Below are 16,347 nucleotides of genomic sequence, written 5' to 3' on the forward strand. Positions count from 1 at the left end.
GTGCATCAGCAATGGTCCGACCAAGATCATCAACGGGCTCATCACGTGCCTCTTCTTCACCTTCCCCTTCACCTTCCCCTTCACCTTCAGCTTCCTCCATGAAAGTATCACCGAAATGAGCAAGATAGTTTTCATCGATGAAATCATCCCCTTCTTCATCTTCTTCCATTATAACCCCTCTTTCTCCATGCTTGGTCCAACAATTATAGCTTGGCATGAAACCGTGCCGAAGCAGGTGCAGGTGAACTTCTCTTGAGGAAGAGTAACCCTTCTGATTCTTACAGTCAACACATGGACAGATAACAAAACCCTTCTGCTTGTTCGCATTAGCCACTACGAGGAAATCTTTCAAACCCGTAGTGAACTCACCGGAGAGTCGGTTACAGTACATCCATTGCCGATTCATCTGTATTATTATAATATAAAATATATAATTAACCATCATGCATTTGTTAAACTAACTAGCTATAAACAATAGAAATTAAACAATGAACTACACACATGCATATTTTATTAATGACACACATGCATGAAAGGTTCAAGTTGCTAACCGCGATCGAGGAGGAAAAAATAAATGAGGAAGCTCAAGTGTGGCTCCAACACTTCATATCATGTTTGTTTCATGCTCTTGGGGCATTTTATCAAACACCTTGTGTGCATAAGAGGAACCAAAAGCAAACCTACACCCCCTTGTGAAGCTTGTGAAGAGAAGTGGCACCAAATGGCTAAGTGCTGTGAGTTGAGGCCCTTTTATAGGGATGGGCCTTTAGTCCCGGTTGGCCTGGCCAACCGCGACTAAAGGCCTTCGGGCCAGGCCTGAGGACCTTTAGTCGCGGTTGGCCTGGCCAACCGCGACTAAAGCCCCTCCCGTCCACCAGCTGGCCAGCGAGCGCGCTGGGCCCAGGTCTTTAGTCACGGTTCGCCACCCGAACCGCGACTAAAGACCCCATTAGTCGTGGTTCCTATATTTTGGCGACTAATGGGGCTAAAATAATATTCTGACGGAAGGCCATTTTTCTACCAGTGACCTTGTAAAATAATCACAGCCTAGGTATGTTGCTATGTTGAAGCATTACCAGAGCGTGAGTGCTAGATCAAGTGTCTACGTAGTGCTCCGATCTTGGATCCGAATTTGGCGCACCTAGCAAAGTTTCTTTTTATAAATTTGACATTTGTATTTTGATTTTGAGAAATCAAAAATTCATTTCTAAAGTATATATACATGGTTCATATATCCGTGCAGACTTTAGGTGAAAAATTCCTAATGTTTATGGCTATGGAAAAAAACAAATTTTTGACAGTATATAATTCGATCTCCGATCACCGTTACCTGGACAACACCTTGTAAAATAATCACAGCCTAGGTATGTTGCTATGTTGAAGCATTACCAGAGCGTGAGTGCTTGATCGTGTGTGTAAGTAGTGCTCCGATCTTGGATCCGAATTTGGCGCACCTAGCAAAGTTTTTTTATAAATTTTACATTTGTATTTTGATTTTGAGAAATCAAAAATTCGTTTCTAAAGTACATATACATGGTTCATATATCCATGCAAACTTTTGGTGGAAAACTCCTAATGTTTTTGGCTATGGAAAAGAACAAATTTCTGACAGTTTATAGCCATTATATACTATTATTTATTTCAGACATGTGTCCTTTTTGTAATTCCATAAATATAACGTATTTTCAAACAAATTTTGGCCGTACAATCTGCATGTACATATTTAGCTACATATATTTTCATATATTTTTCGGAGACCGAAAAGTGCGATTTTACAATTTTTAAAAAGGTCTCTCACTGATGATCAAGATCAACGATGAGTTTTAGTGCCGTGTCGAATTATACGAAAATTTACTTTTATTGGCTGAGAGGTGGATCGTCTTCTCTAGATGCAAGAAGGAGACGGGTTTCTTTCTGAAAGAAAGGAGGCGGCGTAGGTAAGATACCCATGTCACCTAGACCATAATTCTTTAGGCTGCACATCATAACAGATTGATATCTTTCCTTCTATTGGTGCGACCCAATCCATGCAAACTCTTTGCTTTCCTTTGTTCGTCTCTATGTACATGTTTTCCGTATATCTCTTGAAGGTTTATTTTTTCTGGTTGTGTACACCGGAACGTGTCTTATTTAATGTGTCATTGTTTACTTTTGTACGCATATATCATTCTACGTAACACTATTTATCCTTTAATCTCAGGCGTTAAGATTTAGATCTTTGGTTAATATTATTTTAGTATATGTGGATTAACCTGATTCCTCCAAACACAACCTTATTTTACTTTTAGTATATAATAGATGTTGCTAATCAATTGTGTTGAGTTTTGTGTGAAGGAAGTTTTCAAGTGTAGGGAGAGAAGAATGATACAATAAGATGAAGCATGGACAAGAGCTCAAGCTGGGGATGTCCCCTGGACCCCCCCAAGAAATATCCAAGAAGTACAAGCATCAAATCTTGGGGATGCCCAAGGCATCCCCTCTTCATCAACAAAAAGCACCAGGAAATTTTTCAACACGCTATATTTTTATTGCTTCATGTGATATGTGTTATCCTTGGAGCGTCTTTACTTTTTGTTGTGTGTTTACTTTCAATAAAGTTGGATCCCATCATTCATGTTTACTTTGGAATGAGAAACGCTCCACCGCTTTGCATATTTACTTTGGAATGAGACACGCTCCGTTGTTTTGCATGTTTATTTTGGAGTGAGACACGCTCCAGGGTTATGCATTTTGCGTTGGAGAGAGACACGCTCCACTTTTACATTTATTTGAGTTTCAATAGCTCTCTGGACATTTACTTGTTTTTCATATATGAGAGTTGTTTGATTTCATTTGGTTGCGTTGGAAGCATGAACAAAGTTTTATGTGTATGTGATGCAAATGGAAGCATTTTTAGACCGTGGCATAGTTATTTTTGCATATCTTGCTAGATGTTATTCTCATGATGAGCTTCTTAATTATGTTTTCATTATGATTGGTCTCAAATACTGAGAGTGTTTAGTGTGCCATTGAAGGTTTCATGCATTGCTTTTAGCATACAATAGAAAAGCATAATATTGTGGTATATATTCTACTGCAAATGTTTTTTATTTGGGTCGACTTGGCACATGTTTTGCAACATGCTATGACTACATTCCAGTCAATTCTTGCCTCCATGATCATTTAGTTTGCAACTTGTGTATAACTTTATGCTTTGATTAATATATTTTGTCGCTGTGCATGATTATGGTCATTATGCTCTCTTAGTTGGTCGCACCCGGTCTTTTTCTAGCCTCCGTTTGTGTGAGTATTTTATTCATGCATCCAAACACCAAAAACCAAATATGCCAAAGTGTCCACCATATCTACCTATATGTGGTATTTCATTGCCATTACATAGTAGTTTGCTCATGTGCCACCTTTAAATTTCAAAGTATTATATTTTTGTTGCTCATGGGAAAGTAGTCAAAAATGACTATTGTGCCTAGCGTGTGTTCCCTGTGTAACCGTAGCTCTTTTAAGTTGCTTGTTGTGTTATAACCATTGAAATACTGGGGACACCTCAGCGTGCTTTGCCGCTGAATATCATGTGGGTTGCTATGCATGTTCATCTTGTCTGAAATGAAGGAGATTATCCATGCAAAATAGTTTGAGTATACATTTTTGTTAGAGAAGAACATTGGGCCGCTAACCGAAGTCATGTATCATGGTGGAAGTTTCAGTTGGACAAATCATCAATCTCTTATGAGTAAGCTTCTAGCAATTAAAAAAAAGAGGAGTCCATTTATCTGTTGCTTGTGCCATCCCGGTATAGTGTTCCAAGTTGAAGATGCTTTAAAAATGAGAAATCAAAAGCAATGCATCTTCTAGGACCTTTGTACAGGAGGCACATGGCTACCCCTTTGAGATACTCGGTTAAAACAACTTGTATGTGATGAGAGCTAACGGTGATCCGAGGTGAGTAGGACGAGGTGTGAGCACAAGTAGCAATTATGCATGAGGCTTGCAACTTAGGAGTAGCACTTTTGCACAACCCATATGCTTTGTACTTACCGTTGACAACATCCACCTCTCAAAAGTGCATTTTATATTCTTGTTGTTTCAATAAAAAGCTCTAGCACATGAGTGATCTTACTTGCCTCTCAAAGGGAGACCTTCTTTTACCTTTATGTTGAATCTCCACCTTATAGTTTATGCACCACTTATGAGAGCATAGTTGTCATTCTTAGTTTTATGTGCATGGTGGCGAGGGTACTCCTCGGCAATGCCCTCCGTTTGGGGCTTAGCGTAGATGGAATCATGTAGGCTGACACGAGACATCGGTTATCAAACAAGCGGGGAAAGCGATTTACCTAGGTTCGGGGCTCTCGATGAGGTAAAACCCTTACGTCCTGCCTGTCTGATCTTGATTATGAAAATATCGGGTTACAATGGGGTGCCGAAGGTTTCGGCTGTGATCTCGTCAAGAGGCTAAGTGCTATGAGACCCTAGCTCTAGACTTCTGGTGGCTAAAATTGCTAAGATTGCGTGTGTCCCTCGGCAGCCCCTCTCCTGGTCCTTATATAGGGGGCCAGGTCTCGAGAGATCTGTCCAGGTATGACTAGGTTACAAAGGACCCTAGTTCTAGACTTTCCTTGTATCCTTCGCTTCTTCGTCTTGTTCTTCAAGGAATCTTCTTCGACACCGACGTAGCAGCCCACCTTGCCATCGGGTGTCTTCATGGGCCTCCAGCTGGGCCGCACAGGATAGGGCAATAACAGTTACCCGAAGGGTAATGCGCACGTCAGTAGCCCCCGAGTGTCTAGCCGAAGATATTTCGGGTAGAGACTAAAGTATGCCTCCACCAAATGTTCTTCTCCCTTGATAATTCTTGTCCTCCTCGTGATAGCATCTTCTTCTTCTATCGGGTGCATGTCCAGCGCTCCCGATGGGAGTAGCCCCCGAGTCTAGGTACGGATGGTTGCAATCCGTGCGTAGACTCAAGTTGTACTTGTAACATCCCAAATTTTAAAACAAAGAGAAAATGAATTTCCCTTTTTAAAAAATGAGAACGAACAAAAACTTTTCTTACATAGGGTGCTATGCATAGTACTCATACTTAATCTTTGTGCTATTTCCATGATTATGTGTTCTTTTCTCTACACCCATTTCCAAAAACCACCCTAACCTTCTCAAAACAAAGGGGATCAATTTTGAGAAACCAAAATAAAATAAAAAGACATATGTGAGCATATAGCCCTAATATGTAAATCTTGAACCCTACCCTTTCTTACTGTGATAAATGGTGGTGAACCATTGTAAACCCCACTAAACCCTAAACCTCATCTCTCTTATCACCATCCTTTGAAGAACAAAATAAAAAAATGATCTTAAATAAGAAAAAGGCCTAGGTGCCTATGACTATTTTTGGTAAAACCTTTACCTTTGCTTTGTCTACCTTGTGTGATGATTTGAAATACCTCAACCAACTTAATCTAGTGCTACCAACCCAATTCAAGGGAGAAACAAAAATAAAGCAAACTTATGCATAGAGGCATATGTGGCACTTAGCCACAATATAAATTCTTGACCTATGTACCCACCCTTTCCCAAAATGGTTTGAACCCTTTACCAAACTCAATCCAACACTAAATAAACCTCACCCATGCCTAAGTGAAGCAAAGAAAAAGAAAAGAATAAAAAGTTAGAAAATCACAAAACCCTCACATATGGTTTATGTCATTTTTGCAAATCTTTGACCTAGACCATTTCGGCCTTCACCATTAGTTGTATTATGTTACTAAACACTTATTACAACTTTTGGAATCAAATAAACTCAAATCAAATCAAATTTGAACTCAAATTGTGATCACATATGATATTGGTCAAATCTGCCAATTCTAGTCTGGTCACCACTTTGAGCCCCTGGATTTCAAGTTTTTCAAACCAAACTTTCCCAATTCTTTGCACCACATCCAAATACACATCAAGGTGAACAACTTTGGTAAAGACCGCCATGTCAAATTCATCTTGGATCAAATTCTATGCTCATGCAAAGTTGAGACTTTTTAACAAGTGCAACAATCTCACACTTTGCCTTTTTGCATTTCTTTTATTTTTAAAATTCCACCACCACATATGTTTGTCTCTGGTCATTTGCAACTCATCCAAACCAACCAAATTCAAATTTTACAACCACTTTGAAAAGAACAAATTTGGCAAGAAATTGAAATAGCAATTATGCCCAAATCTCAAACACTATTCTAAATAGTGTTTGGCCCCAACCTTGAGCACCACTTGGCTCCTACCCATGGGCGGACCCAGGATCAAAATCAAGAGGGGGCGAAAATGTACTAATGAGGGAAAAATCTCATGCTAAGTGAGGGCAAATGACTGTTTTTAGCTTACTAATACAAAGGGACAAAAATTTGAGTGGGGGCATCTGCCCCCCATGGCTAACACTCTACATCCGCCCATGCTCCTACCTATCCCCTGGCCCCTCTCCACCTCAACCTTGCACAACAACCCTAGAGGGAGGAGGCTAAGCATGGCATAGCCATGCCATGCCGGCCACCTTGCATGAGCACATGCTCCCCTCCTCTCCTCACCTCCCCAGCCCTGTCCACCATGCCCATTGGCGCCACCTAGCTCCCCTACACGCGCCTACACCAGCCCTGGTCGAGGAAGAGGCCGACAGCCGTCAGAACGCGCACGCCCAGGAACGGCCACGGCATGCCGATGGCGTCACACGTGCGCGCCATGGACACGTACTGGCCACGCGCCGCTCCAGCGCTCTGCGCCTCCCCCGGACCCCACTCCTGCACGCTGAGCTTCGCCGCCGCAACGCGAATCCGCCATACACGCGCCCGTGTCCTCGCGAGCGCCGTCGCCATCGACCACCTCGCCGTTTTTCCCGCACCCGTGCCGCCAGGCATCGACGTCGCCCGCGCTCAACAGGCCGTCCCCCACCTCGCCAGCAGGCTCTCTAGCACCACCTTGCCGTCGCCTACCTAGAGCCAACCTCGCCTACCCCTCTCGCTCGCCGGAATCGCCGCGCCGCTGTCGACTTCGCCGCAGACCCTCGGCCACCTCGAGCGCCTATAAAAGGAGCGCTCCTCCTCCTCATCTGAGCACGCCACTCGACTCCCCTCCCTCCTATGAGCCTCCTCGCACTCTCTCCACTCGACACTGCTCACCGCCGCCGTCCAATTGCAACATCGCCGCCGTGAGCCACCGCAGATCAAGCCGACGCTACAGTCCATCCCCGGAGCTCCAGCGACCACCGTTGAGCTCGCCGTCGTCTGCAACGTCGACCTGCATCAACACCGCCGCTCGCCGGAGTCCCTACTCGCCGTCGACCCCCTAGCCTCGCCGCGCCAGTAAGTCCCTCTCATCGATGATGACGACGATCCAACGCCATTGATCCTCCTCTTGATCCTACGGCTGCCATTGCTGCGTAACGTTTTGGGTTTAAAACCCACTGACCACTGGGTCCCACCGTCAGACGGCCCGCTAAGCGCAGAGCACAGCTGGGCCGGCCTGTTAGGCTTTTCCCGCGCGAGCCCAACCATTTGAAATTGATTTATTTCAAATCTGTAAAATACAAACTGGTGCCCAATTCAAATTCAAATAGATTCAAATCTACTGCACCAAATTCAACAAATTTTATATTGTTGGAAACCTAAGGAAAAGATATAATAAACTACACTGGTCTCACTATGAGATTTTTGGTAGAAATAATGTGACAAAAAGAACAAGTTAGGGACTTTTGCACATTCAAATAATTCTTAAAAATCAACCAAAAATGATATTAAGTTGATTTCAACTCTCATAGCTCACATTTCACTTACACTAATTGTTTCTGCCAAAATATGGTGTGGTCACTTTGAGTGATCATGGCCTAGTTTAATTAAAGGACTATATGGCTAGTTTAGTTAAATGATATTGTCCAAAACTATTATGCAAATCATATGAAGTGTTTTACTTCATTTAAATCTTGTACCAAGTACTTTCATATGAAGTTAAGACACTGGTCTAAATACTCTCACATGAAATACTTGGTGATATTAAATCATATTGAGAATTGTTAAATTGTATGAGGTATTCTACCTCATTTAAATCATTTTCCCAAATGATGATGATGAATGGTTGACTTGGGTCAACATGATTTCATGTATGATTGTTTGAGGAAGTTAAATCTTAAGAAGATCCAATGAGAGGAAATTATTTTCCTCAAGAACTAAATGGAAACTATCATTTACATATGTAATGAGAGGAAATTATTGTTCCTCAAGACAGAAAACCAATGCACCTAATTGTGTTATGTGTGTTACTAGAATAGTTGTGTGAAGCCATGGAGTGCTTAGTATAGCTCCATTTCCATTTACGCTTCCGCTATGAACTTGTGTTTGTTCGTTGATCAATAGATCAACTATTTGTGTAATATGGATAATGTGATCTGGATTTGTAAGACAATATGGTTTCTAATGAATGATGACTATGATATTCGACTATTATGCCTCGCAACAACAATATTCCTGGAATTGCAATGAATGACATAATAGGCATCTGGACTTAAAAATCCGGGTGTTGACAGTACTACTCGAACGTCTTCTTCTGCCGAAGTTTCTTGCAGGTTTTCATAGGTCATCCGATACATTTGCATCGGGCCTTCAAATTCTGAAAGTTTAATGCGTAAAGGATATTGTGTAGCGTGCCCAGCTTTGCTGGTTAATTGCCGAAGGAAAAACAACGCTACTCTACACAGAATCAAGTCCCCGGGCATGATCCTGGAGTGCAAAAAAAATTGTCGGGTGCGTAATCGGCGCTCCCGATGGGAGTAGCCCCCGAGTATAGATGTTTTTCCTCAGATATTATTTTCACGCGCTTCTTTGTAACAAAGTCTTCGAGTCCAAATTTATCGGGTGCGCGTCCAGCGCTCCCGATGGGACTAGCCCCCAAGTCTAGGTGCGGATACTTGCAATCCGTGCGTAGACTCGAACCAGCCTATCCGATAATTTCGAATTTTCTTCAGATACTTCAAGCGAACTTAACGTCAGTGATGACGTAATTACTATTGTAAATCTGACTGACAGGACGTGGCCTGACGGGCCCATCCTTCTTATACACGACTCTTTTTAAGAAATGACCACCACTTACGTGCAGTTACCAAGGTGACTCCTCGATTTCCGCGATCGATGATGAGGAAAAAATCTCCTTAATAAATTGAAAGCGACGACACGTGTCGGCTCAATCCTCAGGTTTTCCTTTCACTTTATAATCTCGCGGAGTAAACTCCCCTTTCCATACCTCATCCTTGCGTCCCTTCTTCCTCATCCAACTTTTTCGTTCGCAACTACTGCACCGCCGCCGCAGCTCCCAGACCTTCCTCAGATCTTACAATGGTGAAGAAGAAGAACCCCACTCTCGCCACCAGCACCGTGAGCAGTGGCGCCACCTCCAGGGCTCCTCCAAACCCGTCGCTGAGAAGCGCGTCAGATGCTCCTCCACCAGCTCTGGTGCCGCCAGCGCCGTCAAGTTTCGCGACCGGGGCTAATCCTGGCGATTTGCCATCCTCTACCACCACGAAGCGAGATGAAAAGAGGGCCTGGAGCCTCGGGATAATTTCTTCTAACGAGGGGAATGTTATTCTTCCAGGTGCGATTTACGGCCCAATCCCCCCGCTGGTTTTACAGTGATGTTCTTATCCTTCTTATACCGAGGTCTTTCGCTTCCCGCTCACAAATTTTTTCATCACCTCTTTCGAGTGTATGAGATTCAATTATGGCAGTTAACTCCCAACTCAATCCTTCACCTTGCCATCTTTATCACCCTCTGTGAAGCGTTTTTGGGCATTGAGGCCCACTTTGGTTTGTGGAAGAAGATTTTTTTCGTGAAAAGATACAACAACAGTGGAGGGTCCTTTGTCATTGGTGGAATTGGTTTTGTTGCTCGTAAAGAAGTCAATTACTTCAACTTCCCGATGAAACAATCCGTGCAAGGATGGAGGCTGAAGTGGTTTTATATAAGAGACTCATCAACAACCGACTCCTAGCTCCCTTAATTCTCCGATGTTCTAGAAGACAAGCCCAAGAAGTCTTGGAAAAACATCCTCTCACCCGATGAGAAACCTATAGTCGACAAGTTATTTGACAGATTCCTTTGAATCAAGGAATCTGATGGTCAAACCATGATAGGTACTGAGGTAGCTGCTGTGTTCTTAAAAGGTCAAGTCCAGGCGATCAAGTCTAGATCCCATCCGATGTGGTTGTATTCGGGTCCCAGGGATGAGACTAGAGTAAATATTGCTGAATTATCCGAAAAAGAACTGCTTGACGAGGTCCGATGTCTCACCCTCTTTAGCCAGGAAGATTCAATTCCATTGATATGTCCTCAACCGCCTCTTGACGCTGACCATCCGCCAACCGAGGTAAATTCTTCCTTTAAGTTCTTTATTGTCCCATTTCTTTTGGTTATTTTAACTACCACTGTGCTCACCTATCAATTTCGACAGATTCATGTGGCTCCCGAATGTTTACAAGACCTGTCGAACAATTCTTCCGAGAAAAGGGATTCCTCAATCCTTGCAGGGTCCCATACTGAAGGAAATGCAAGCCCGAAAGATGATGATCCGATGAATCCTGAAGCTTTTTCCATCAATCCTCAATTCTCTGCCGATGATATAAGTGATACAGCAGGGTCAATGCATGATGACGACGCTGATCGTGCTGCCTTTGTTGATGAAGCTGTGGAGAAGGCCGAGGCACTGCCCTCGAAGAGATCATCCGGTGGCTTTGCCGATGAAGATGATCTTTACGAATTGTAAGTCCTTGCTTCTTTTCCCAGGATTGTGTTTCTACTTTGCCATTTGCATTTGATCATGACTTTCCCAGTTTCTTGTTCTTGCAGTGACCAGGGCTTTATTGAGCCTCTGGCCAAGAAGGCCAAGTCTGGAGCCAACATCCCGAACCCAGCGGCCTCCGAGGCTTCGACTCCTGCCGCAGCCCCCGTGGCTCAAATATCGACAGCTTCTTCCCTCTCCAAAGGGAAGGAGATTTCTTTGACATCAACGGCTACAGCTTCTCCTCCAGGAACACCTATGAGCTTTTCTTGTTTTAATGACATGCCCATGCGTGACAACTTCCTTGATTAACTAGTTCTTCGTCCAATAATTATTTTTCCTCGTGTCTTAAGGATTTGCGAGCTATTATCTCTTCCCTGGAGGCCTTCGCCTCCCAATATACTCTTCTGGAAGGCGACAAGGCTCGACTGCAAAAGGAGGTCAAGTCTTCTTCCTCAAAGATGGAGGGTGCGATAAAAATGGCTGCCGAGGCCCGCCAGGAAGTTGATTCTTTGAAGGACGAACTTGAAGGGCTAAAGAAGAGGCTGAAGTACGAAGAAGCATCCAGGCTCGCTGCCGAAGTTCTGGTGATCGAAAAAAGATGAGCTTCTTCGCCAGTCTTCCTTGGCCTTGCTCAGTAATACCCTTTCCGCCTCCTTTCTGATTTTTTGCTTTATCGATTCGATTTTGGTTAATGAACTCCTCCTCTTTCACTTTTTGCAGAAGCTGCTGACATCCCAGCTGAGGCTCTAGATAAATTGCCGAATAATTCTTCGGCAGATGCTTTGTCGATGACCGTCGGGTCTCACCAGCTTGTCCAGGATCTTCTCCAGAAGGATAAAGGAGCCATGACGAGGATGCATTCGATGATCTTCCCCAAGATTGATCAGAACAAGTCCTTGGGGCAGCTGATCGATGCTTTCGCCATCAACACGAGGGAGGTCCTCGAGGTATTCAAACATACTTCGCGTACCTATGGTGCCCTCCTAGCCTTCCAACTTATGATGGGTCATGGCTTCAAAGCCGATATTGAAGAGATATCCAAAGAGGTGCCAAAAGAACAAGATGGGCGATTTGTTGACTTGGGTGCCTATAAAATTTCGGCGCTTAAGTGTGCTCGCCAGCTCCTTGAACTGGTTTCGGCAAAGAAATCGTCCGTTGGGCCGAGCTTGTCTAACCAGACCCAAGCCCCCTGACTCTATTGTTGTAATCTTGCTTTGGTTGAAACAATGTCCTGTCATAAAACTGTCTATGATTGTAACAAATTCCATGCTGGCAATGTTGCCATTGTCTTTCTACTATAACACTTTCATTTGCATTCTCCCGATGGGAGTAAATTCCAGTGTCAACTCCATATGATCCATCATGCCTTTTAATAATTTTTGCAGGTTTTTCCTGTGCCTTCATTTACCGATGATTCTTCGGGTGCTTGCTCTGAAAGTGATCGACTTCAACGTATGAAGGATCGAATCGCTCATATGGAAAAGGATATGCGCAGTACTTACGCCTTGGCTGCCATTATCAGAAAGAAGAACGAATTTGCGGTTGACGCAGAACAATATGCTCTTGCTGAATTGCATAGAGCCATAGAAAGTTTGAACTGTAAGCACCTCTGTGCTCTTGCTCCTTGTTTTCCATGAAAGTTATCTTCTTATCTTCCTTTGTTTTCATTTTCTAGTTATCGCTCCGAACCTAGCTGAGGAGAACAAGCGGATTCACGAGCGTGTGAATGCATTGGCTCAACTTTCATCTTTAGATGAGATTTTCTGGAAGGATCACTCGAGATCTTCCACTATCGCGAAATTCCAAGATCGGGTCCAGCAGGTCCACCGTTTCTTTGACAAGTGCTATAAAGGATTGAGAGTGATCTGGAAGACGATGTTTCCTTTGGATGCAGTCCCTCCCACGCTGTTGACTTTAATGTCAGAATTTAGTAACGCTAAGAAGATCCGAAGCCTGGTTCGAGCACAACTTCTTGTAGGAGCTAGAATTGCACTCGCCCTTGTCCTTGTGTGTCATCCTTCAGCAGACCTACTGGCGATTTCCAATGCAGTGGGTGAACTAGGGCCGCTGTACCCGAAGGTGGACCTTCCTGCCTCAATTGTTATTGAAAGGCTTGAAGGAACCTCAGCGACAACCGAAGAAAAAACGGCTCCTCAGGAGTAATCCAGAGATATGCCCCTATTGCAAGTAGGAGGCCACGGTAGTTGGCGCATCCGAATGTTCGAATGGTCAAGGGTAGACTATTTTTATCGGCAGGTTTGTATATACGTACCTCTGCCATGTTGGTGCCGTTGGAAAATTTTGAAGGAGTAAATCTTAATTACTCGTTTTTACATCTGGGTTACGATGTATACGTATGTTTGTCGGTAGCAAATTATTTGAGTGATCAGCTCGTGTTGCGGGTCTTGCTAAACCCGTTGTATGTGCAACGTTGTTTTCAACCGATGCATGTCTTGACAGCAGCTCCCGAATAGATCGGTGGCACTAGATCTGCCGATGACTCCGTCGCTATTTGATACCTTTGTAATTTAAAGTATCGAGCGTGGATCGTTTTCGTATGTGTTTCATGATCCTTGCTATTTATGGCACTCTTTGAGGCATCTATAGCGAAGGAGAAGAGCGAGGTCCTGTCAGTTTTGCATCATAGCACTCGTAATTTCAGAGGCTTTTCTAGAGTGCAACCTCCGGGTGTATTTTTCGTCGAACTGATGTTCGTTATAATATACAAACAAGGTTCCCGATAATGTGGTTCGGGTGTCTCGAATTACTGCAATTCTTCAAAGAAACAAAACTTGAGTCTTCATTAATAAAGTAAGCGAAAAAACTAGTGGGCTAGAAAGAGCCCTGCTGAAAAGAGAAAAAGCTAAGTATAATGCTATCCATCCTTTTAAGCAAGAGGAGGATTCTTCTTATCTTCAAGCTTGTCCGCCGCGCCAGTGGCTTTGGAAGCGTCACTAGTTTCGTCAGGAGTTATTGCGGTGATTGCCGGGTTTTTTTTTTCTTCCGTAATAACCTTGCTGTCAGCTGCCGAGGTTTTCACTGTCGAAGCTTCCAGGGCAAGGTCGGCTGGCTTCTTCTTTGTCTTCTTGATGCGTTCGTCTTCCTTACTTTCGATTGCTGTCGATTTTGAAGGGAGGTCGATGGGTTCCTGTTTGAGCCCGAACTTCGCAGCAATCCTCTGAAACTCACGATCACAGTTATCCGAGCGTGAAAAACTTCCATAGACTGTGATGTTTGTTCCATTGTTCCCAGCTATTTTCAGCTTGAGGTATGCGTAGTGCGGCACGACCATGAACTTGGCATAAGATGATCTTCCAAGTATAGCATGGTACTGTGATTCCCAGTTTACTACTTCAAACTCGATCTTTTCCTTCCTGAAGTTGTCGGGTTTTCCAAAGACAACGTTTAGGTAAACTTTGCCAAGAGAGTACGCCGGTAAGGTGGGAAGAATTCCATGGAAACAGGTATCCGTTTCTTCTAGCATCCTCATCGTGATTCCCATGCTTTTGATCGTGTCGAGGAATATCAGGTTTAATCCGCTTCCACCATCCATGAAAACTATTCTCATCTTAAACCCTCCGATTTGCGCCTCAACTACTAAGGCAGCGTGCCCTGGCTTTGGGATTGTCATCGGGTGGTCCGCTCTGCTGAACATAATGCTTTGAGATGACCAGTCGATATATTCGGGGATATTAGCCATGATGCCAGGAAGCGCTGCGGGTGGAGCGGCAAGAGCTCTTTATTGGTCTAGCACATTTCGCTAGACGCTAGAATAGAAGAGTCCGTCGACTCTTTTGAGTTTTCTAAGGTTGGTTTAAATTCAATAAGTGTCTGGAGACGTTGCACAAAAGCCATTACTTTACGTTCAGCTAGCACTAAAAAGGCTACTCCTAGTAGAAGTGGTAGAATTAAACAAAGTATTTCCGCTGGAACAGCTATGTACGTTTTCGATTTTCTATTCACTCATGATCGGGCCTGACCTGGTCGACCCGATCAAACTATTTCACTTATGATCTGGCCTGGTTGACCCAATCATGATATTGAAGGATGGGACCTTTTATCGAAAAACTCCGGATCCCGATAAGTTTTGAAGATGGTGCTCCTGTTACGTTACTTCGAATGGAATCCTCACTTGACTAAGCATAAGCGAAAACGCGGCTGAGAGTAAGCAATCCCCTTTGCTAGTGGTTGAGTCATGATCAGAAATATTGCGAAAGAAAGTGAAATGTCCTATCGTCGTCCCAATTTGGGTAATCCACGATGTCTTCATTTTATGTATCCATCTTTACTCGTTTTCGGTGTATCGATAGTTCGTTGTACTACACTTTGAACTAACCTAGAGGCCGTGCTTAGGCGAAAATAGATATCAGCAGTGAAGTAATCCCGGAACTCTAGAAATCATTAATAATTTATTCCATTTTGTTAAATATCGCGAATCTAGTGGAAAAGGGCCCCTCTAGAACATTCCTTTGAATGGAATTGTTCATTGGGTTCGACTTGTTGTTCTAAAAAAAAGAAAGCTGTCTCTCGTATGTTATTTTAAGGTGATTCATTCATAATATTTCTTATGTTCGGTTTCAAGATGCTCTAAAAGTATCTTTTTGAAACGGCTTTTGAGCTCCATTATGTGGACTTCATCAATTTAGGAATTTGGGACTTGGCGGTAGTGGTCAATACTAACTGCACCGTCTAAATGCTCCCTGACCAAGTTAGCGTACTCGTCAGGGTTGAGTTGAGGGGGCAGCCCGTGCGCTAATTGGGCTTCGAGGTTGGCTATACGCGAAAAAAGCTCGCTTTCTACTGAGGCCTGTTCTGTCCTAAACTGTTCCATAATTTGATTTGTTTCATAGGAAGATTCCAAAAGCACATTGATGCCGAAAGAATCTTCGGAACCGGTGGAGAGGCTATTCTGATTGAAGGCTAGACAAATAACATGACTGAGGTATGTAAATAAAACCTGTGAAATAGCTATATAATATTAGATAGATATAGAATACCAAAAGCCTTATAATGGATTCCAAAATAAGCCAAATAAGCTTTTTGGCTTTCTTTTTCTTTTGTGCGCGCTTTTCGCCTGCCTTCCCGACCACGGATAGGCTACGGCCCCATTGTGTGAATACCACATCAAGGTGACAGGATTCGAACCTATGGCCCTCTGTACCCAAAACAGATGCGCTGACCAGACTGCGCTACACCTCGTCTCCCCCTCAGAACATATGGATCTACCCGATCGATAAAGACTCGAACCGCAGCGCTGTCGCCCACCCCGCTTTGGGCACGGGGAGGCGAGAACCACCGCTTTTAGGAAATAAGCCTACAATTTGATTCTCGTCTCGTTTCACTTGCATTTTATTTCGTTCAGTCTCGTTCTGAGAGTGGAATCGAACCACTCACTCCGTTTGGATTTAGAGTCCAAAGGGCCCAGCCAGCGAAAGAGGATTTACAGTCCCACGCAGCCTGCCAGAACCTTTTTCTTGCTTGATTTTGATACGATTTTTTGAGCAACTAGCGCGAAAGCCGTTGCGCGTTAGCGCATCCGTTTTCTT

General features: G+C 43.6%; 1 non-coding gene across 1 annotated transcript; it reads right to left on the bottom strand.

Moving 5' to 3' along the window:
* Nucleotides 1-15,925: 15,925 nt before the first annotated feature.
* Nucleotides 15,926-16,000, bottom strand: TRNAP-UGG (transfer RNA proline (anticodon UGG)). The gene has a single exon. It is a non-coding gene; the product is annotated as a tRNA-Pro (tRNA).
* Nucleotides 16,001-16,347: the final 347 nt, after the last annotated feature.

The sequence above is a fragment of the Lolium perenne genome, chromosome 6 (assembly GCF_019359855.2).
Source record: "Lolium perenne isolate Kyuss_39 chromosome 6, Kyuss_2.0, whole genome shotgun sequence".
Lineage (NCBI taxonomy): Eukaryota > Viridiplantae > Streptophyta > Magnoliopsida > Poales > Poaceae > Lolium > Lolium perenne.